General features: G+C 38.6%; 1 pseudogene; it reads right to left on the minus strand.

Moving 5' to 3' along the window:
- Positions 1 to 6,167: 6,167 nt before the first annotated feature.
- On the minus strand, positions 6,168 to 6,720 carry LOC131513146 (granzyme A-like; annotated as a pseudogene).
- Positions 6,721 to 9,261: the final 2,541 nt, after the last annotated feature.

Consider the following 9,261-nt stretch of genomic DNA (forward strand, 5'->3'; position numbering starts at 1 on the left):
TGGCAAAATAATAACCTTTAATTGGCCAGAAAGACCTCACCATGGGAATGGTTTGGTTCTCAGTTTTATTTAACATTGTTCTTCTATGCAAGAGAGCAGTTGATTCATTAATAAGATCTCCACTTTGGAAAAAAAAAAAAAAGGTTTTGGACATGAAGGATCCAATGAGAAGGAAGCCTCCTTTCTGTTATATGGATCAGAGAAGAAGGTGGAAATGACCCTATAAGTTAGCACCCATGGATTTATTTTCTAACCTGGGACACTCCTGAAAGTGAAAGAAGGCATTATTATTAACAATATATGCCAGAACTACAGGTATAGCCTGGGAGGGAATAGGCAAACTGGCACAAATGATCAGTTCCTCATATAAGGAGATTGATTTTGCCCAGAGAATTTCTGTAGAGTTCCCCGAGTCTGGTTTCAAGGGACATTACTAACATTATCTCTGGCCCATTCCAACCTGATGGGGAATATCTGGGTCACTAGATAATTCTTGCTCATGGCCAGGGTCAGGACGTTAAGGAGAGTTGGGGCATTGGGAGCATTTTCTTGCTTGTTCAGTGCACTCAATTTTCCAGTTTTATACTATAACTGCATTTGATCCACACAGCGGAGAAGGCTGAGAGAATTAGGTTAAACTGTTTTCCTTTGTTCAGAAATCACCTGAATACCTTTGGACATGCTTATGAAATCACTGTTTCTCAAACTTGCCTGAAAATAAAAATTACATCGCGGTGGGTAGCTGTTAAAAATACCAATTCTTGGGATCCACCTCAAACTTAGTGAATTGGTTCTCTTATGGAAAATTCTGAAAGGTCTATATTTTAAACAAGTTCTTCAGGTTATTCTGTTCAATAGGCAAGTTTGAGAAAGGCTTTATTATATAATGTTAAGTTTCAAGAAGTAGCATGGAGAGCATATTCTCAAGTATGCAGATACATACTTTCATATGTGCATATAGGTGGACCACAAGGAAATACGATACAGAGGTTAAGAGAGTGATAATCTCTGAGATAAAGACTTTTAGTCTCTGAGATAAGGATTTATATTCTTCTCACTTTCCTGTACTTTCTACAATGTTTACAGTGAGTTATAATCAACCATAACAAAAAGCATTATTTTAATATTATCAAGCCATTTCATGTATATAATTAGAAGCCCAGCTTATTATTTTTCCTTGGAATATGAGTGAAAATACTCTGACTTATAGGTATGTACTCAAGTTGTTTCTCTGAGGTTTCTCCACCTCAGGGAACTTCATGCAGCCATGCAGACTGTGTGTTGCACAGCACCAGGAGTGTCCTTTATATTAGGCTCTCTTCACTGGCGCCTCCTAGCGTTGTGCAATGTGCATGTCTGCCCCATTACCTGAAAAGTCATTTACCTTGGATTAATTCTTGACTTAGAGATTATGTGTAGAAAAGCAAGGAGATTTGTCAAAGCTTGTGCATATGTAGCTACTTTTATAGGAGGAATTAGAGAAGATAGCACTAATGTGAGTAGATGTTAATAATCATACAGGGAAAATTCTTTTACCATGGATTTCAAGTTAAAACATGTTGATTATCTTAATAATGGAATTGGCCAAAGCAAATACATTGCTGTAAACCATATTCTCAAGCAACCCAGGGCCTAAAGAAGAAATGGGATTGATGTTAAAAAAGAATCTCAAGCCTCAGCATTTAAATTGCCATCATGTCCACCTTACATGCCTTTCCTCCTCCTGGATATATTGTGTGGTTATGGTTTTGTCCACTTAAGCATATGAAGTTTAAATATTTGAAGTGAAAAAGAATGAGGGGAATTTATTCATTTATTCAAGTAACTAAGAAATACAGAGAGATGTTAAACTCTACATGAAAAACAAAAATGAATCTGACCTGAATCCTGCTACCAAGGAGTTGACAATACAGGGGAAAAAATAAGGCTTGTAAGTAACTGATTATACTGCATGGAAAAAAAATAACAAGTGCCATATTAGGGAGAATTCAAATGAGGGAGAGATTTACCCCCCTCATTTGAGCTCGGGACAGGTGTACTGAGAATCAGGGAACCCCCTTTCTGAAGGGGACCATTGTAACAGGATCCTTAAAGCATAGATGGAGTTTGATGGCTTTGGTCATTTAGAGGCATGAAAGATCCAGTATGTCAGGCTGCCGCCATGAATAAAGAACCAGAGGTGGGGAAACGCAAAGGACGACATAAATGGCTCTACTGGTGGAAGTGAAGGGCAGGTGCATTGGGTGGTAAATCTGAGCTAGCAGGTTCAAGTCACCTGGCATAGGAGGGAAGAAGCCAAAGCTGAAGCATTAGTTCCTCTATGGAAAGGTCAACGTTGCTCTCCTCATGCTTTCAAAAAGGGACGTCGCTAATTCCAGAAAGCAGGTCTTATGGTCAGAGCTCAGTTGCTTATCTAGCCTCATAGAAAGTAAAGCCCCATTACCTTCTTAGTCATTGGAAGTGAAAGCTAAACACCTTACATTATACAGTGACTGTGACATGAAGTAACCAGACAATTCTGTGTTGCATATGGTTATTTTATTATTTATGTACAATTGGTAACATTATGACTTAAAAAGAACATATTGTTGGGGTTCCTGGGTGTCTCAGTCAGTTAGGTGTCCAACTCTTGATTTTGGCTCAGGTCATGATCTTGCAAGGTTTTGTGGGTTCAAGCCCTGCTTTGGGCTCTGCACACTGACTTCACAGACTCTGCTTGGGATTCTCTGTTTCTGTCTCTCTCTGCCCCTCCCCTGCTCACACTCTATCTCTCTAGAAAGAAATAATAAAAAAAAATTAAAAATAAATAAAATATAAAAAGAATACATTGTTGACGTAGGCCATTGGCTGGGACATGGAAATGCCTTTTACACAGAATCCTCCTTTGTGGTTTATTTGTTGTAAAAGTATCTTACCTGCCTGTCAAAGAAAGGTTTTTTCCTTGTCTTCCTTATATCTTCAAAGAACAAGATAATTTAAGTCCAGTGTGCATATGCATTTGTGTTGTTGTTGTTGTTTTTGGTGGTGGTGGTGTGGTAAGTGTTGTGGCGTCCATTTATTGATCTTTACAAACATCCAAGGAATATGGAAATATTGATGAAGTGTAAGTAGGTAATGATTAAGGCTGATTCTAAATGTGAGGGATAGAGGCCTCTGAAGACATCGAATTTGGGGGTCTGAATGGAAAAAATAAATTAAGAGGCTTTCAGTTGTTTGGTCATCTCGCAAAGAGGTATTTGGCAATAGCTGAATATCACCCTAGTCCTAGAATTGGAAGATGACATCTTATTCTAACCTCAATAATCCCATACCCACTGATCCTTTGTTTTACAATTCTGAGCACCACTTTTTCCCCAGTACAGTAGTCATTATACTTTACTTCACAGAATTAATTAGAGGAAAATAATTAGTCTAAATATAAAAGTGCTTTATAATGCAAACTAGTCATAAGAATACGTGGTGTAATCGGTGGAAATAACCTACCACATGTTGGGAATTGTGTTGGGTGCTCTAAGTTATCTTAAATCTTCAAAATATCTTTTAATTTTTACTTATTTAGTTTTTTTAAAAAGTTTATTTATTTTTGAAAGAGAGAGAGTACCAGTGGGACAGGGACAGAGAGAGAGGGAGGCAGAGGACCTGAAGCAGGCTCTGTGCTGACAGCAGACAGCCTGATCCGGGGCTCGAACTCACCAACCATGAGATCATGACCTGAGCCAAAGTCAGATGCTTAACCAACTGAACCATCCAGGTTCCCCCAAAATATCTTTTTTTAAAATTTTTTAATGTTTTTTTTTAAATTTATTTTTGAGACAGAGAGAGACAGAGCATGAGCAGGGGAGGGGCAGAGAGAGGGGGAGACACAGAATCTGAAGCAGGCTCCAGGCTCTGAGCTGTCAGCACAGAGCCTGACATGAGGCTCGAACTCACAGACCGCGAGATCGTGACCTGAGCCGAAGTCGGACGCTCAACCGAACGAGCCACCCAGGCGCCCCGACCAAAATATCTTTTAAAGACAAGTATTAGCTCTTTTGCAGACAAAGTAAAAAGGTTCAGAGAGGTTAAGTGACTTGACCAAAGTTACAAATCCTGGTTATGGCTGAAAGATTTATACTCAGGCCTGTGTAATGCCCACAACTTTGCTCTTTGGCATTTGCACTGTTCTTGATTTATTTTCTTGCTTTCATTAATCACTAAAGTTCTCCTTCGAAATCTACTACTACTACCACTAGTAATAATAATATTTATTGACCTCTAATTATGTGATATACCAGGCACTGTTCTACACACTCAGAGAGTGATAACCCATTTAATCCTTATAGCTCTATGAGGTAGCTTATGTTATTTACCTACATTTTATAGATGAGAAAATAAAGGCTGAAAAAGGTTAACTAACTTACCTAAGCTAGTAAGTGGCTGAGCTAAAATTTAAACTCAGGTAGTCAGGTGACGAAATTATTTGGAAGATAAATGATTGCAAATAGCAAGGGACTTCCTGACTTTTCATTATTAAGGCATGATATAAAGTTTTCCTAGAAGGTATGAATTTACACAGAGGTTAATGTACAATACACATTTATATTCCAAAACCTTGTTTATGTTGTGTGTTTCTATCTTGGGCTTATTTTTGTCTATCATGAAATTAAGTTCAAGAATAAGCCATGTCTATGAGCATTTGTATATATTTAACTGTGTAAAAATTACTTTCCCGAATATCAGTATAAATGTATAGTTACAGAAATGGTAAATTGACAAAACATCTCCTTTTTATTTTCAACTTAGAAAGCTATACAAACCCCCCCCCCCTTTTTTTTTCCTTATTAATTATCCAAAGAGTTTAAGGTTAGGTGGTTTGTTGAAACAAATCTTTTTAGCAAGATTAATTTTAAAGTTAGACATTATGAGTATCAAATTAAGCTGTCAGCCTGTGGAATGATACTGAGAGATGGGTTACAACCACCCCTCCCCCAACCTCTGCAGGGATTGGTAAGTATGAACAGGGATACCAGAGGCCAGGAATCACATTTTAGTAATTCTTTTCTAGTTATGTCAGATTTCTAGCATGCTATTAGAGACACATGTGTCATCCTCACCATCAACCAACATATCATTGCTGTTTCAAACTGTTACTAGAGCTGTTGACACAGAATATTGTGTCTGTCGACAGCTCCAATTAGCTGGCGTGTCTGACTGGTGACAGCATGGTCTACTTTTGTTTATGGGGACGGTGGGAGCTGTGTCTCCGTCTCCCAACCTCCAGTGGCAGACAGATGGATAGAGCTATATAATCATCAACGGAAGCGTGTGATATTCTGTCTTCACAAACCATCATGCCGAGCAGAACCAACGGCCTTTTGTCTGCTTTTAGAAATGACTGCAAGCTCCCTCCCATCTGTCAAGTTATGAGGCGAATATATACAAAATGCATCATATATATGTACATGTGGACCACAATGGATTGGGATGTGAGAAGGAAATAAACATTAAAATAAAGGCCAATGTGATATTTAACTTTGTATCATGTCAGCATTGAAGATATCTTTGCCTTAGTACTAAGTTTCTAAAATGTCTTCAGCAAAAAGCTTTGAAAAATAAATCAATCATAGTTTTATTATTATTTACATCCTACCAGTAAGAATTGATAAATTAAATTTTGTAACATTTGACATTCTCTACTGTGAATGACCTTTCCTTTGACATGTGGAAGAATCATCAGCTTGGAATTCCCTATATGTCATCTTCTCCACTAGTTCCCAACCTCTCATCGAAGACAGACATGTGAGAGATGATGTTCATACAAAATAAACCCATCTTAGTAAGCATATCTGGATGTGTACAAGCAGAGTACATGGCTCAGAACTCCACTTTTTCCAATAGGGGAAGAGGAATGGAAAGCAGGTGATTGAGAACGATGCAATTATAGGACAAGTCTGGAATTTATTTTGCCTAAGAAATGTAAACCATTCCTAAATTTTATTAGTTCTATTGTTTGATGTGACTCATAAGTAGCCATTATGTGGCTGGAAACCACTGACCTAGTTCATCAACCCACCTCCCAACCTCAGTTACTATAACTCACCCCTCAGGTTCCAGCTCAAATGCCACTCCCCTGAGAAAACCTTCCTAGGACTTTTTTTTTTTTTTTACACAAATTGATTTTATTTATGATAACATTAACAAGTGATGGCAAGTGAAATGAAATACACTTATCTAAACTGCCCCTTCATAGTCTTATTTATCCAGTTGAGATACTTCTGTGAGAGAAGAGTATAGATGCCAGGTCCTCAAGGGTTTCCGCATTTCCCTAGAAGGCCAAAGGCAGTAATAACTCTAAAAGTACCCTCACATATCAAAGGGCTTCTAGAATCTCCATTGCATGAGTCTTTTCCACCCTTGAGGCTGCCGGCATAAATCATATTCAGCCCAATCACGCGATGATAATCATAGTGCTTTTGATCATTGCAGATTCTACTGTTTATGATGGTGATATTGACTTCTCTCAGAGTATCTGACTGAGGTGAGTTATTATGAATTTTCCCCCAGCCTGTAACTTGGCACATGGTTCCTGGTTTCACATCATCCCCTTTTTTAGGAAGATGGAGGGTGCTCACATTTTTATTAATTTTTGCCTTTTTTGGTCAGCTGTAAAAGTTTAAGATCACCCTCATGTGTGTCCTGGTCAAATATACATACATATTCACAATGTGAATGAATATACATATTCACAACACTCTGTTCTTTCCCTTCTTAGCACTTACTGCAGTTGGTAAAATCCATTTGTGTAACTGTTTGATTAACGTCTTCCTCTGCACTGAGTTCCAGGAGGGCAAGAACAGGTTGGTGTTGCTCACCATTGAATCTCTTATGTCCAGTAAAGTGCCTGGTACCTACTTGGGGCCCAGTACAGATGTGTTGGATGAATGTTGTTCAGGTGGACTCATACCAGAACTTTTCACATAAAAAAAATACTACTCTTCTGGCTTTCTTTCTTTCTTTCTTTCTTTCTTTCTAGAGCCTGCATGCATGAGTGAGGAGGGGCAGAAGGAGAGGGAGAGAGAGAGAATTTTAAACAGCTTCATGTCCAGTGCAGAGCCCAATGTAGGGCTTGATCTCATGAGCCGTGAGATCATTCATGACCTGAGTTGAAATCAAGAGTTGGGCACTTAACTGACTGAGCCACCCAGGCACCCCTCTTCTGGTTTTCTAAGGCTAGAACTGCTTTTAAGGAAGTGCTTCTTTGTGTCTGATTTATACCTGTCAATTTAGCCCAGAACTAATATTAGGTAAATGCTGGTGGTGGTGGTGGGGAACAGGTTATGCTCTAGGCAGAAGGAGCAGCATCATGATGTTTCTAAAAGCCAAGTACTACACGTGGCAGAATTGGAAGAGAGGTCTGAGGAGAGTAGGACTGAGAGAAAGGCCTTTAAATAATAGACTACCTATAGCTATCAGAGACCAAGCTGAAACTCTGACTTGGAAGCTCTGAACGGAAGAGTTCTTCTCACTCTCTTTTCATGGATAGTAAATATATCCATATTGGTCCTATCCACACTGTGTCCCAGCAGACATGGAAAAGACACTCACCCTTTTGAAACAGGTTTGATAGTGATACCCCACATATCAAGTAGATAAGTGGCATGAATGAAAAATAAACATTTGTTGTTTTATGTGATTGAAATTTTGGGATTGCTTGTTATGACAGCATAACTGAACCCATTCTGACTGAGGTAGAAATCATTACATTATACTGAGTGATTTACATTTGCCTATATGTCAATTCATATGGTGAAAATAAATCATGTTTTTATTCTACTGTTCTGCATCCAAAAGTTGGCTACACTTTAGGAGAAACTTGAAACCTTTTCCTGAATTCATGTTTGGAGTTTGAATATCAGTGTTTACTCAGTTGATAGCTCATTGAGGACAGAGGCTGTCTTTTACATTTTTGTACCTCCCACTAAGCCCTACACACTTCACACATATAAGCATTGACAATTAAGTGAATGGATCACCTCTTAAACACTTCTTTTCCTGACTGAAGCCTGTCAGTCAATTTCATTTTTCTGCATAGGTTCCATTTCCCAAAATTTGCAACCTTAAATTGTAGGACTAACGACACATGATGGTATGAACACCTATAAGCAACAGCCTTTCATTTCTGAGTTAAGTCAGGAATTTTCCAGCCCCTGGATTCAGTTTTGTTGCCTTTGCTTAGCCAGGCAATGCTGGTCTATTGTTTCTATGGTTCTTTCTTGATGGACTTTGGATCTTGGGAAAGATATTTAAAAACTCTGTTTATTTAGCATTTGCTTTCCAAGACATTTTCATATTTTTCTCATCTGATCCTCCCTAGAAACCTTAAGAAAAGGGGCTAAGGTAGATATTTCCCCCATTTGATAGATGGGTGAAGTAAGATTCAGAGAGGCCATCCAAGTAGCAAATGGAACATGTACCATTGAGTCTTTGGCAGGAAGTCTTACTGTGCCAAAGTCAGGAAATCAGATAAATATTTACCTTGCTGTGCTTTACCAGCACTTTGATTTTCCAAGAGGTAGAGGTTACTGCCCCTCTCAACTTATTTCTCATTAGGAAGGCAATGTCTGTGAAGGTGATGGGGATTGTGGGAGAAAATGTGTGCATTTTTCTGACTTAAAGATGGTCGAAGGAGCAAAGATAAGCACAAATATGCTCTTCAGGCATTCAGAATGCCTTTTTCCCCTCTAAATCAAAGAAATGACTCTCAAGAAATGGCATCCTTCTATGGACAGAGACTTTAAAAGGGAACATAGCTCAAAGGAGACAGGGGGTCTGAAAAATGTAATTCTGATCATATATTCATGAATAATCCCCATGTGAATAAAGGTAGGCACATCTAAGGAAGCTTTTGTGACTGTCAAGGGGCTCTCTGATGAGCTTATATTTAAAAGGACTCAGAAGAGAGATGGAAGAAGGGAAGTACAATGATGGATGAGACTGGCTGGGCAGTGCCTGATAGTGGGAGGAATAGACCATAAGCTGCTCAGCTACAGGTGACCTTGGATGGGCCATTCTTTGCTTATGTGGGCCTTATAGTAGACATTCTTTCTCCCAAATTTAAGATTTAAGATTTACAAACACTAAACATGCAAAAGCGTGATCCTAAACAAAGTGTATTCAAGTAAGACCAGCCCAGAATGAGTGAAAGCTGATAAAAAAAAAAAAATGCTAAAGAATATAAAGTTGCTTTCAAGCAAGGAAAATTAGAAAGAGAGCTATAAAAGT

This window comes from Neofelis nebulosa, chromosome 5 (genome assembly GCF_028018385.1).
Source record: "Neofelis nebulosa isolate mNeoNeb1 chromosome 5, mNeoNeb1.pri, whole genome shotgun sequence".
NCBI lineage: Eukaryota > Metazoa > Chordata > Mammalia > Carnivora > Felidae > Neofelis > Neofelis nebulosa.